We start from the raw sequence: 14,690 nt of genomic DNA, 5'->3' as shown, positions 1-14,690 counted from the left end.
AATGTGCAAAACACCAAGGAAACTGGAAGACTTCAGCTGAATAACGAGGGAAGACTTGAATTAACGGAGAAATATCCACAGTGCTGGATGAAAAATCTCAATATTGTACTGTGGAAAACCAAATCCCAGGAAGCCTCTGCCATTTGGCAGCAATCCACTATAGAATTTGAAATGGAATCCCAAACAAATACCGGAAAAAGGCTGCCATTTGGCGACAATCTGCCTAACGGCTGCAGGTTCCCGACGTCGCGTGCGGAAACGCCCTCTGAAGAGCGTGACAGCCAGTGCAGAACCGCCCCCGCGCCCGCAGCCCCGGCTAAAGGACTCGCGGCCGGATGTGGCCCGTGGCCACGCCCCTCTCTGCGTCGTGGGCGGGGCGCCTCCTGGGCTGCTGCCCCAGCGCGTTGCAGTCGCGCAACGACAGCGTGGTAGAATATCCGGCTCCGTGGCTTTTGCTTCGGTGTTTCCTAGGCATCGTCGTGCAGGGAGTGTCGAGCCCGCCCCAAATGGTCGTTTCCCCTACAGTTTCCTGTAAGTGACGGTCGCAGTCAGTCCAGTAACTGGAAAAGGGCCGCATTGGCGTTTTCTTCCCCTTCCCGCTTCCCCCACCGCCCCTCAACGTCTCTCCCGACCTCTCGGCCACGCCCTGGGCTATCCTCCTCCTCTTCCCAAATGAGGCCGCTTCCAAAGCTCCAGGTTTCCCTAAAAGATAAGACCTTTCTCTTACGCTTCATTCATCTTAGCCGATCTCTGGTTTCTCGTATATATACTGTGGAGGGTGTGTTCTTGGTCTGACACTTCTCCCAGCCCTTCCTCTAGCTGCCACTGAGGGGTCCTGCGGGTACACACCATGGAAACGCGACTCCTCGCCCTTCTTTTAATATACCTTACCTGTCTGCTACAGAATCTTCCCGCTTCCGACGGAACGGACCATCCCTCTCCGCACAGCGCCCTCCTTCCGTCCCCAAACCCTTCTTCTCGTTAAATAATAGCAACAATTAATGAAGGAGTGCCTTAGGCGTTAAGACCCTGACCTAAGCACTTCACAGACATTATTTTAATCATTGCGACAATCTTTAGGGAGATACAAATGAGTAAACCGAAGCACAGGAAAGTTCAATAATTTGTTCAAGGTGACATAGCATGGATGTGGTGGAGTTGAAATTCGAATCCATTGCGTAGCTCACTCAAAAGCAGGTGCTGTAGTCCTTTCTCTTTAACGATACCTGGACATCCCCCTGTTAGTTGCTTCTGAGGAATTGTTTCTGAATGCTGTCTCGAGCATCCCTGTTTGTGGAAATTTGGCCTCTGTCTAGGAACTGTCAGAGCTCTCCTCGTGCAGACTCTTGAGAGTTCACATTATATCAGAGGCTAAGATCTGAGCTTACTAATATTTTGTGTCCTCCAAATGTGCTTATTATGCTTCTTAAAAATGTATTCCTAACCCAGTACTCGCTAACCAGCCCTCTTCCTTTGCCTCAGTATGACTTTTTCATTATCACTGTTCTCAGCAAACATTTGAGCAGCTAGTTTATGTAAGACAGTAAAGATAATTGGAGTTTCAAAGAACTCTGAGGTTTAGTTCCTGACCTCAAGGAGAAATATGAAATTTATTCATAAAAAAAGACCAGCAAAATAGCACATCAGCACTCAGTTGCACAGAAAAGTTCTACAGGAGCCACTTTGGACAAATTTGTTAAGTGCTGGATTATGTCCTCATCTGTAAAATGTTAAGGTTAGGCTAGATCATTAAAGTTATGTGACTCTTAAGTTCAGAGAAATGAGTGATTACTACTGATGTGGGAACTGTTGGAGAGGCTGTATTGTGTTTTGGTTTTTTTTTTTAATAGTGTATTCTTGAGACATTATAGAAACAAAGATTAGGTTGAAGGTTTTTCCTAGCACTTTTTTTTTTCTTTTTCATTTTGAATATCTGATAATGGTTGGAACCTTGCCTTGGAAATAAAGTTCACATTCATATCACATTTTATACTCTAATTTTAGGAGATTCATGACCCATCCCTCCCTTCCAAAGCTTGCATGTTAAAGACCCCCCTGATTTAGGAGGATACAATGGACTGCAATTCAAAAGGCAAGACTAAACCAGACGTAGAGGATCCTTATCTTGTAGGCAGAGTAGAACCATTGGAAGTTAAGAAATAAAGCCTGGCAGGAGTGTGAAGGGTGAATTAAAGTGGGAAAAGGCAGTGAGACTGGTTAGGCAGGCAGTGGAATAATTAGGTAGATAGTTTAGGAGATATTACAGGGCTGTGCCAAGCAGTAATGGAAATGGAGGGAAACTGCAAGAAATACTGGCAAGGACAAATCAAAAGGATGCGGTACCTGACTGGATATAGAATTTAAAGACAGGAAGGAGTCCATGATAACAAGGCTTGAGGCCTCTGCAGCCGTAGTTACATACCTTCTCTTTTTTATCTGTTTTTGATCGTATTGTGTCATTCCTGATGTATACATGTTCAAAGAGAGTATCATTACTGACCCAGTGGATAATAAGGGAATAATATGAACAACTATATACTCACAAATTCAACAACTCAGATGAAATAGACCACTATCAAAGCTACCAAAATGTACCCAAGAAGAAACAGATAAGCTGAATAGTACTGTAACTATTAAAGGAATCAAATTTGTATTTAAAAGTCCAGATGGCTTCACTGGTGAATTTTACCAAACATTGAAAGACAAAATAATAGTTCTACACAAGCTCTTCCAGCAGATAGAAGAAGGAAGACTTCCCAACTCATTTTTATGAAATCAAAATTATCTGAGACCAAAATCAGATAAAACCAATATAGACAAAACCAAATCCATATTTCTCATGAACAAAGATGCAAGAATCCTCAAGAAATTTAGCAGATTGAATCCGACATGTTAGAAGAAAAATGCTTTGTGACCATGTGTCATTTATCCTAGGAATTCAAGTCTGGCTCAACATTCAGATATGAGTATAATCTACCACATTAACAGACTAAACAGGAAAAACTACATGATCCTCTGAATAGATGCAAAAAAAAAAAAAACACTAAAAATTCAACATCCATGATTTTTTAAAACTCAGCATCACAAACCCAAGAGGTTTCATCTGTGCTCCTAAAAATAAATAAATAAATAAATAAATAAATAAATAAATAAATAAATAAAAATTTGGTTCATCCAAGATGAGGTCAAATTCATGTCTGGAGCCCCAAAAAAGAATCCAACCCATCTAGAGGTCATTGGTTCTTTAATAGCTATGGTAATGACCATCATCTGAGGACTTCACAAGAGGACTCTCAGGCTGGGACTCCTTGAGCAGTTGAGATGTGCCTGGCCAGATTCTGGCTTTCCAAGCAAAACTGCTCTGGCAATTCAGCATCCCTACGCCTACTCCATCAAAGAGACCACATCGGTAAAATGGCAGAGAGATAATGTAAGAGTGAGGAGGGGTGGTAGCATTTGACATGGTCTTAGTAGTCTCTTCAAGAGATGGCATTCACTACTTTTCTATGCATTTGTTTCTATCTTAAAAATTGTGCATTTTTACTTCAGCAAACAAATAAAATATAACCATAACATTTATAACGTACGTGGCTGTCTTCATATCTCAATGTTAAAAAAAAAAAAAACAATCTAGGAATAGAAGGACTCTGATTAAAGGCATCCACAAAACCTAGAGTTACATCACACTTAATGGGGGAAAGACTGAATGTTCCCTCCTCCCAAGATTGGGAACCCAACAAGGATGTACATTTTCCCTACTCATACCCAATATTTTGGTGAAGTCCAAGCAATTGCAGTAAGGAAGAAAAATAAAAGGCATTCTGATTGGAAAGGAAGAAATAAATTTATCTTGATTTTCAGATGACGTAACTGTCTATGTAGTAAAGCTCAAAAATCTACATAAAGGTCCTAATGTTAAGAAATGAATTTAGTAGGGTGTCGGGTAAAAGGTGAAACAATTGTGTTTCTACACTAGCAATGAACAATTGGAAGGTGACCCACTCCTCTCTCCCACAAATGAAATACTTAGGTATAAATCTAACAAAATATGTGCAGGATCTTTATGCCGAAAAGTACAAAATGCCAATGAAAGAAAGCAATGGACACCCATACAGTATTCATGGATTAAAGATTCAGTATAGTTAAGATGTCAATTCTTCCCAAATTGATCTATGCATTTAATACAACTGCAATAAAAATCCTATCAGGATTTTTGTACGTATAGATTAGTTGAATCTAAAAGTTATAAGGAAAGATAAAGGAACTAGAATAGCAAAAACAACTTTACAAGTGAAGAGCAAAGTTGAAGAATCCACACAACCTAATTGTATGGCATACTATGAACCTATAGTAATCAAGACAATATGGTATTGGTGAAAGGATAGACACATAGACCAATGGAATAGAATAGAGTCCAGAAATAGACCCACAAAAATTGGCCAACTCATTTTTGACAGAGGTGCAAATGCAATTCAATAAAGAAAGCACAGCCCTTTCTATACATGGTGCTGGAAAAACTGGATATCCACCTGTGAAAAAAATGAAACTTGACCTACATCTCACACCACATATAAATATTAAATCAAAGCTGGATCATAGACCTAAAAGTAAAAGTTAAAATATGAAACTCTTGAGGAAAACATAAGAGAAAAAAATTTTTGTGACTTTGGATTAGGCAAAGAGTTCTTACATACAATACCGAAAGCACCATATTTAAAGGAGAAGACTGATATGGGGTGCCTGGGTGGCTCAGTTGGTTAAGTGTCTGACTTCAGGTCATAATCTCACGGTCCATGGGTTCAAGCCCCGTGTTGGGCTCCATGCTGACAGCTCAGAGCTTAGAGCCTGCTTCAGGTTCTGTGTCTCCCTCTCTCTCTGCCCCTTCCTCACTCGTGCTCTCTCTCCATCTCTCAAAAAATGGATAAACATTAAAAAAAATTTTTTAGGGGCGCCTGGGTGGCTTGGTCGGTTAAGCGTCCAACTTCAGCTCAGGTCACGATCTCGTGGTCCGTGAGTTCAAGCCCCGCGTCGGGCTCTGTGCTGACAGCTCAGAGCCTGGAGCCTGTTTCAGATTCTGTGTCTCCCTCTCTCTCTGCCCCTCCCCTGTTCATGCTCTGTCTCTCTCTGTCTCAAAAATAAATAAACGTTAAAAAAAAAATTTTTTTTTAAAGAAAAGATTGATAAATTGGACTTTACCAAAATTAAAATATTTTGCTACATGAAGGATACTACAAAGAAAATGAAAGGTATGAAAAAGAAAAAGAAGATGAAAGGTATGGCTAAATGTCACAAAAGACTTGTGTCCAAAATATTTAAAGAATTTTCAAAACCTAACAAGAAAACAACTCAATAAAAAATGGGCAAAGTTTGAACAGACACTTCACTAAAGGTATACAGATGGCAAATAAGCACATGAAAAGATGTTCAGCATCATTAATCATTAGGGAAATGTAGATTAAAACCACAAGAAATATTACACATCTATTAAAATGGATAAAATAAGTAACAGGACTAAGTGCCAGCAAAGATGTGGAGAAACCAGAACAGTTGCTACAGGAATGCAAAATAGTACAGCCACTTTGGAAAGCAGTTGTTCAGTTTCTTATAATGAAGTTAAACATACATTTACCATATAATCCAACAATTCCACTTCTGTATGTTTGTCTCAGAGAAATGAAAGCATACGTTAACACAAAAATACGTACATAAATGTTTATAGCAGCATTTTTAGTAATTGTCCGAAATGTCCCAAAGCAAAGCTGGTTCAACATTTGAACATCAGTCAGTGTAATTCACCATGTTAGCACACTAAACAAGAAAAACTACATGAACTAAATGCCCTTCAGTGTGTAAATGGATAAACACATTGTGATTCATCCATACAATGGAATAGTATGCAGAAATAAAAAGGAACAAACTAATGGGGCGCCTGGGCGGCTCAGTCGGTTAAGCATCGACTTCAGCTCAGGTCATGATCTCGCAGTTTGTGGGTTCGAGCCCCACGTCAGATTCTGTGCTGACAGCTCAGAGCCTGGTGCCTGCTTTGGATTCTGTGTCTCCCTCGTTCTCTGTTCCTCCCCCACTGGTGCTCTGTTTCTCTCTTTCTCTCTCTCTCAAAAATAAATAAACATTAAAAAAAAAAAAGGAAGAAACTATTGATATATGCAGCAACTCAAATGTGTTTATTAAGCAAAGGAAGCCAATCTCAAATGGTTACATACTGTATGATTCCATTTATTTGATATTCTGGAAAAGGCAAAACTAAAGGGACAGAGAGCACACCAGTGATTGCTAAGGTTTAAAGGTTTTGAAAGGGTCTGACTGCAAAGGAGTAACATGAAGGAATTTTTTGAGATACTGGAATTGTTCTGTATACTGTTAATGGTTGTTAAAAGAATTTATGCGTGTGTTAAAATGCATAGTACTGTGCGCACACACACTCATACTGTATGCAAATTTAAAAGTAGATTTTTTAAGTTAAAAAAAAAAAAAGCACTGTAGTTTGTCCAGAATCTCTCTTAAAATCCTACCCTTGACTTCGACAATCCCTCCAGCCACAATGCCAATTTTTCTGTATAAAACTGTGTTTCATAAAATATAGTTTATGTTTCTTGGCTCTGTCTCCTTGCTTACCATTCATTCTTTCAAAACATAGTTTAAAACCTTCAACAACATAATGCATGCACATGATTAAAAGATCAAGGAGTGTGGACGGTTTATGATGAAAAACAATTGTCTCCATCCCATTTGCTTTCTTCTAATTTTAGATTCAAACCTTTGACAAACTGAGTTGAAAAAAAAAAGAAATATAAGCAAATGCAAAGACTAAAAAAAGTTTATTATTATAATAAAAATTAAAAAATAAAGGATATATCAACAGATATATTGCTCTAAAAACTTAGAACATGAAAATGTTAATGACTCTGCTTACGTAGACCTATAAATCTGTCTACAACCCAGTTATACAAGAAATCCAAATTTATTTTTCTATAATTCTTATTTTCTTTTCGAAGGCTTCACTCAACTGGAGAGGGATGAAACCTGCTGTCTGCCAGTTTGGAGTTTGAGGGATGGGGATAGAGAGATGAGGAAGCAGGGAGTGGTTTTCATGTTTCCACAGCATGGGTGGGGGGAAGATACTCAACTAGACTTCAGTGTTATCTGTTCATTCAGGTACCTTTTGAGATGTCCGTCGTTCTGTCTGGTCCTGCCATTGATCCATGCTATTTGCTACTGAGATGTCTTCATTCCTGTCTGCCTAGTCCCATCAGGTATGGTGGCTCTCTCTCTGTTACTTCCATGTCATGCCATGCAGGGATACCAAATGCAAGGTGATTTAAAGCCTGGTCAGCATAATCTGTCCTCCTGCTCATTTTTTCTCTGGTATCATGTTACTATCCCACAGCTCAGAGTATAGCCTCCCTTTCCCCCGGCCTTAGATTCCTCGTATTTGCATGGATCCTTACTACTTCTCTGGTGTCCAATGAATCAGAGTACAGGGTTTATCTTTTTGAGATCTATCAACTTGTATACTCCTATCACTTCCCCACAATATCTATTTTCTTCTTCCTTCGTCTGAAAATTTCTTTCTAGTCTTGTTGCAGCTTGGGGTGGGGGTATGGGGAAGTGAGACTCAGTCCAATTCTCTCCAGTTATATTTCTCCCAAATATTGTATCTATATATGGAACCTTCTCTATTCTCCTAATGGCTTACAATTTTAGAAATCAAATTCAGGAAGAATTCTTTTTTTTCTGTTTACTACCCTGCTTTATTCCGTCCCTAAAACAATGAGCTCACAGCTGCCTAGCTGCCTACAAGGAGTAAGGAATAAGAGAAGGAATAAGAGGGAGGAGAGATAAGAAAAAGATGAGCCAAAAGGAGAAGAAAAGTTGACATTTCAAAATATTATCCAGTCACATAAAAACATGTTGAGATGACAAATTGGTAGAATAATGTTCGCTAATATTTATCAAACACGTACTATGTACCAGATGTTATTTTAAGAACTTTAGGTGTATCAACTAATCATCATAACAATAATTAAATAGGTGCCATTACTGGGGCGCCTGAATGGCTCAGTCAGTTAACCGTCCGACTTTGGCTCAGGTCATGATTTCGCGGTTTGTGGGTTCGAGCCCTGCATCAGGCTCTGTGCTGACAGCTCAGAGCCTGGAGTCTGCTTCGGATTCTGTGTCTCCCTCTCTCTCTGCCTCTCCCCTGCCTGCTCTCTTTCTTTCTCTTTTTCTCTCTTTCTCAAAAATAAATTTAAAAAAATTTTTAAAAATAGGTGCCATTACTATTCTGATTTTACAAATAAGGAAGCCGAGATACCAGATGGATTAATTCAGCTAAGCTTTGTTCAGTAGTGTCCCAGCTTGTATTCAAACCCAAGAAGTCTGGCTCTGTAGTCCACCTTCTTAACTACCATGCCATTGATTCTCAAATGACCTCTCCCAAGGGCTATTTGGAAATGCATGGGAGTATGGATCTAGCTTTCCTAATGACTGGGGAGTGTTACTAGCATTTAGTGGTTAGTGGCCCAAAATAATTGTCCTGCTATGTGAAGGATGATCCTGAAAAATAAAGAATTGACCCATCCAAAATGTAAATAGAACTCTCATTGAGAAACACTGCAGTATAGTACCTCTGAATTGCCAAGATTGACTCAAAGAGTTAACAAAACAAAACTTCTTCATGGGAGAAGTCATAAATGTTATCCAAAACACAAATTGATAGGCAGATTTTCCACTTAGTTCTTTTAAGATTTTCAGGGAATAGGTGAGTCCCATATTATATATGATAATCTCCTCCAGAATATGAAAGGATATAGAATACCTTTTAATTGATTTTATGAAGCTAATGAAACACATACAAATTAGATTTTGAGATATATTACTAGAGACAAAGAGGAACATTTCATTATGATAAAAGGGTCAATATATCAGGAATGTATACACACTATAGTGTGTTGAATAGTATCCCCTTCAAAACTCATGTCCACCCAGAACCTTAGAATGGGACCTTATTTGGAAATAGTCTTTCCAGGTGTATTTTGTTAAGATTAGATCACACTGGAATCAGGGGGATAGGAGGAACCTGAGTCCAGTGACTGGTGGTGGTGTGAGAAGAGGAGAAGAAGGGTGTTGTAAGAAGATATGAACGAGGGGGATCATATGACTATCAAGCCAGCAACCGGAGTTATGTGCCACAGGCCAAGGAACATCTGGGGGCAGGAGAAGCTGGAAATGGAAAGGAAAGATTCTTTCCTCGAGCCTTTAGAGGGAGAAAATATTTGCAAACCACACATCCAGTCCAATATGGTATTAATATTAAACATTTATAAAAGGAATTCATAAATTCAAACCAAAAAATAAAACCCCCAAAAAACCCAATTTAAAAATGGGCAGAGGACTTGAATAGACATTTCTCCAAAAAGACATGCAAACGGCCAACAGGTACATGAAAAGGTGTCCAGCAACACTCCTCACCAGGGAAATACAAACCAAAACCACCATGCAAGAGTGGGGTGCCTGGATGGCTAAGTCGGCTGAACGTCTGACTTGATTTTAGCTCAGGTCATTATCCCAGGCTTATAGGATCAAGCCCCACAGGCTCTGCACTGGGTATGAAGCCTGCTTAAGATTCTCTCTCTGCCTCTCACTTTGTCCCTCCCCTGTTCGTTCTCTCTCTCTCTCTCTCTCTCTCTCTCTCTCTCCCCCTCTCAAAAAAAAAAAAAAAATCCCTCTTTCTCTCCCTCTGTCCCTTTCCACCTCTCACGTGTGCTCTCTGAAATAAAAAATAAGAAAAATATTTTAAAAACACTAAATCACAATGAGATATCCCCTCATACTTGTTAGGATGTCTGTTATCAAAAAGATAAGATAACAAATGCTGCAAGGTTGTTGAGAAAAGGGAATCTTTGTATACTGTTGATGAGAATGTAAACTGGTACAGCCACTATGAAAAGCTGTATCGAAGTTCCTAACAAAATTACAAATAGAACTATCATATGATCTAGCAATCTCATTTCTGGGTATGTAAACAAAGGAAACAAGATCACTGTCTTGAAGACATACCTCTACTCCCAGGTTTCTTTGTTTTTTAAAGCTCATCTGTTTTGAGAGAGAGAGAGAGCATACATGAGCCGGGGAGGGTTAGGGAGAAAGGGAGAGAGAGAAAACCAAGAAGACTCCACTGACAGCCAGTGGGAAGCCCGACACGACATGGGGCTCAGTCCCACAGACTGTGAGATCATGACGTGAGCTAAAATCAAGAGGAACACTTAACTGACTCAGCCACCCAGGTGCCCCTGTTTGTTTGTTTCTGTTAAGTAGACTCCACACCCAGCACAGAGCCCAGTGCAGGGTTTGAACTCATAACACCGAGGTCAAGACCTGAGCCGAGATCAAAAGTCAGACACTAGCCACCTGCCCCACTCCCATATTTATTGGAGCATTATTCACAATAGCCAAGATACAGGGTGTATCTTACCTTTTGTGACAATATGGGTGAAGCTGGAGGGCATTATGCTAAATTAAATAAGCCAGTCAGAGAAAGACATATACTGCATGGTATTACTTATGTGTGGAATCTAAAAAATGAAACGTTGAACTCATAAAAACAGTAGAGAAATAGTTGCCAGGGGCCAGGTGTTGGGGGGGAGAGAGAGAGAGAGAGAGAGAGAGAGAGAGAGGTTGATAAAAGGATACAAACTTTTAGTTGCAGTAAGAATAATACCTAATCTATTACATAGTAACTGCAGTTGATGATACTGTGTCTATAATTAAGTTTGAACTTAAATGCTCTCACTAAAAAAAAAAAAGAAAAAGTAAACCTGAGAGTTGATGGATGTGTTAATCAACTCCGTGGTGGGAATCTTTTCACAATGTATACATATATCTAATAATCACATTGTACCCTTTAAATATTTTACAGTTTTGTCAGTTTACCTCTGTACCTGAGAAAAAAATATTGGTACATGGCTAGATGGACAGGTCAATGAACTAACACAAGAAAAAAAATACAGACAGATTTGATATCTGATAAATGAGTCACCTCAAATCAGTAGGGAAAAGTTGGCTTATTTAAGAAATAGTGTTGATACAACTAGCTATCTGGGAAAAAAATTAAAGCCAGGTCCATACTTCAACCTTGTATTCAGGTAGGTTCCAGATGGATCAAATATCTAAGTGCAAAAAAAAAAAAAGAGAAACCAAAAAGAGTCACAAGAAACCACTAGGAGATTATTAAAATAATCAACTGGAGAGTAATGCAGGGTCATTGAGTGCAACAGTCAAGAAAGAATTCTTGAGACATTTACGGCACAACTTACTAAGTTTATTTAAACAGCACGGGGACACGACCTGTGGGCAGAAAGAGCTGCACTTGTGCTGTGTGAGGCTGGTGGTTATGTGCTCAGTAATCAAAGAGAAGGGCCCATGCAGGGAGTATCAGATTACAAAAGTTTCTTCAAATTTCTTTGAATTTCTACTTGTAAAACTACTTTTGCAAGATTCCTCTGGTGCTTATCATTCTTCAGTATTAACTATCGGTGAGATATACAGGCAGTCAGGAGACCCTTAAAGAACGGAGCAAGCAGCACGTTTTTGATCCTTATTGAACCTATGCAGGCTTTAGGTCAGCCTTCTGGGCTAAGGGTAAACATTTTTCTGCTTCTGTCCCTCATCAGAGAGGCAGGCCTTTGTGAGATGTGTATATCTCACAAAACCCAGACGCCATGAAATAAACAATGATAAATTATATCAAATACACATGAAACACCTAGCAGTCATACTCCTACATATATTTTCTGGGTAAATTCATGCACTTTTATTCCAGTATACCTTCATGTACAAGAATGTTTATGGCAGTTTTGGTCATAACAGTCAAAATATAGAAAGAAGCCAAATATCAATCAACAATAGAATACATAAATAAATTATAATACAGGTGTATAGTAAAGAATTTAACCTTGCCCAAAGAGAGATCTAACCTTTGCCCTTGACTTCTGGGTGGTAATATTGAAACCCTTGGAATGTCTTGCCTAGTAGTGTCTTTGTTTGCTTAGGGGCCTTGGATCATGTGATTTAGGATGGGGCATAGGCTGATAGTCAGTTTCAGGTGGACCTCCAGAGGGGCTAGAGATTGAGACCAGCCATGTGGGTAGTCAGTCATGTCCATGTAACAGAGCACTAATAAAAACTCTGGATACCAGGGCTTGGGTGAGCTTCTCTAGTTGGCAATACTCCATGCATATTGTCACACATCATGCTGGGAATCCCTAACTTTTCAGTCCATGTCAGAAGTGAGTGTGCTCTTGGGGATCCTGGAATATCCTTACAATGGGATACATTGCAATCATAAAAAATATTAAGGAATCCTTTTCTTACCGATTAGGAATGGCCTTCCAGTTATTAAGTCACAGACTGGTGTATAAAATATGCTACTGTTTATGGAAATGGTGGTGGAGGAAAAAATATTTATACCTATTGGCCTATAACTGGATACAAATGTTTCTGATACACGAGAAATTTGCAAAACTTGTTGCCTTTGAGAAAAATTAGGTGGATGGTTGATAGGTGTGGAAAGGAGACTTTTTAACCTTTTAAATTTTAAACCATGTGAACATAATCCTTACTCAAAAGTAAATAAATTTAAATAAAGAAAGTCTATGTATCTCTATTTTATTGAAGCAAATGATTATTTTTTTCTTTTTAGGACAAAAGATGAATCATAAAAAAAGAAAAAAAAGAAGTAAAAACAAAAGGAGGAAACAACCACATGTTAAACCTTTCTGAGGCATTGTGCACATCATGTTTAAAGAGTTTATTTTGTGATTGGTTTGCATTTTCACTGGTTTGTCATGATTACAGTCACAGTGTCCAATTTGTTAAGGAAAAAACTATGTGTATAATTTTGCTTGTTGATTGCATGCAATGTAAATATACTTTAAAATTTAGATTCATAGTGCCATCTCTTAAATATCTCTATCAAGATTAGTAGAGCAGACCCACATACTTCAAACCATCAAACAATGCCAGTTGGATTATTTTTACCTCCGTACCTTGAGAAAGATGGCATTCAGTAAACAGTTGTCTCTTTTCAAATTTTATTTTTTTATTTTTTTATTTTTTTTCAACGTTTATTTATTTTTGAGACAGAGAGAGACACAGCATGAACGGGGGAGGGGCAGAGAGAGAGGGAGACACAGAATCGGAAGCAGGCTCCAGGCTCTGAGCCATCAGCCCAGAGCCAGATGCGGGGCTCGAACTCACGGACCGTGAGATCGTGACCTGAGCTGAAGTCAGACGCTTAACCGACTGAGCCACCCAGGTGCCCCTCAAATTTTATTTTTGAAAATACATATTAACATAGTTTCATATAATGATACTAAACTCAGTATAATTGATATACAGAATTGCAAGTCCTTAGTAAAGGAATCTGTTGAAAGTAAAACCATGTCCAATGACTCTCAAAATAAATATGATCAAAGCAGCAAAGATAGTTTTCATCTTGTCTTCCATTTTCTGTGGAACAGTTCGGGCAGTAGCTGCTCTTCCCAATCAGGGCCTTAAAATCACATTTTAAATCTCTATGTAAGAGCACATAGCAAACAGTACTGTATTTGTTGCCAATGATAAAAGTTGAGCTCTCAAGGAAAAACCAGAATTTTGGTAAATCTGTATCCACTACTCATTTTCCCTCTTTGTCTTAGATCATGAGGTTAACAGTTTATCCAAACTTAATGACTTTTCTGATGAGATTAGTAATGATGTTAATGAATATGTATTTTTTATGTTGTATAACTAAGGGAGTTACTTTTTAGAAGATCTGCATAATTTAGTAGACCAATATTTCTCAGATAATCAATGCACGATGTTACAGAATCATGGACCAGTAAAAGCCGTTTGAAGTACGAAGTTGACTAATGGATTTTAATGGAATAGAGTATGAAAATCATTGCTATGATTTCATATTCCACATTGTAACTAACTGTTTTGGTCTCTGAACTGTGGATAATTTGTTTTGTTTTTTTTTTTAATTGTGGTAAAATGTACATAATATAAAATTCACCATTTTCACCATTTAAAAAAATCTTTTCAATGTTTTTATTTATTTTTGAGAAAGAGAGAGAGAGGGTAAGAGAGAGCACATGAGCTGGGGAGGGGCAGAGAGAAAGGGAAACACAGATTCTGAAGCAGGCTCCAGGCTCCGCACTGTCAGCACAGGGCCCGATGGGGGGCTCAAACTGCGGGATCATGACCTGGGCCAAAGTTGGACTCTCAACCAACTGAGCCACCCAGGCACCCCTTAACCATTTTTTAAAGTGTACAGTTGAGTGGCATTAGGTGTATTCACATTGTTGTACAACCACCACCCATTACATATCCAGAATTTTTCATCATCCCCAACTGAAATTCTGTACCCATTATAGTAGTACCCTAGTTCCCCCTCCCAGCAGGATTGAAAAAAAACTAATAAAATACTTTTCCCTCTTCTAAGTGCGTATCTGTGAGAGGGTGAATTTTCTTCAGATACTTCAGTTAAAACATCTTATCACAATAGGTTGAATGCAGAAGCAGGTATAAGTCATATGTATTCGTTTCCCATTACTGTGTGAAAAATAACCACAATCATAGCAGCTGAAAACAACACCCATTTGTATCAGTTTCTGTGAGTCAGGAGTCTG

At 38.8% G+C, this 14,690-nt stretch overlaps 1 long non-coding RNA gene across 1 annotated transcript; it reads left to right on the top strand.

Moving 5' to 3' along the window:
* Positions 1-391: 391 nt before the first annotated feature.
* On the top strand, positions 392-14,440 carry LOC125925308 (uncharacterized). Its single transcript, XR_007458779.1, has 3 exons — positions 392-531; positions 7,174-7,271; positions 12,719-14,440. It is a non-coding gene; the product is annotated as an uncharacterized LOC125925308 (long non-coding RNA).
* The last annotated feature ends 250 nt before the right edge of the window (positions 14,441-14,690 follow it).

Source organism: Panthera uncia, chromosome F1 (genome assembly GCF_023721935.1).
Source record: "Panthera uncia isolate 11264 chromosome F1, Puncia_PCG_1.0, whole genome shotgun sequence".
NCBI classification, from domain to species: domain Eukaryota; kingdom Metazoa; phylum Chordata; class Mammalia; order Carnivora; family Felidae; genus Panthera; species Panthera uncia.
The sequence above is the reverse complement of the archived record's forward strand: the minus strand, read 5'-3'. Positions and strand labels throughout refer to the sequence as shown.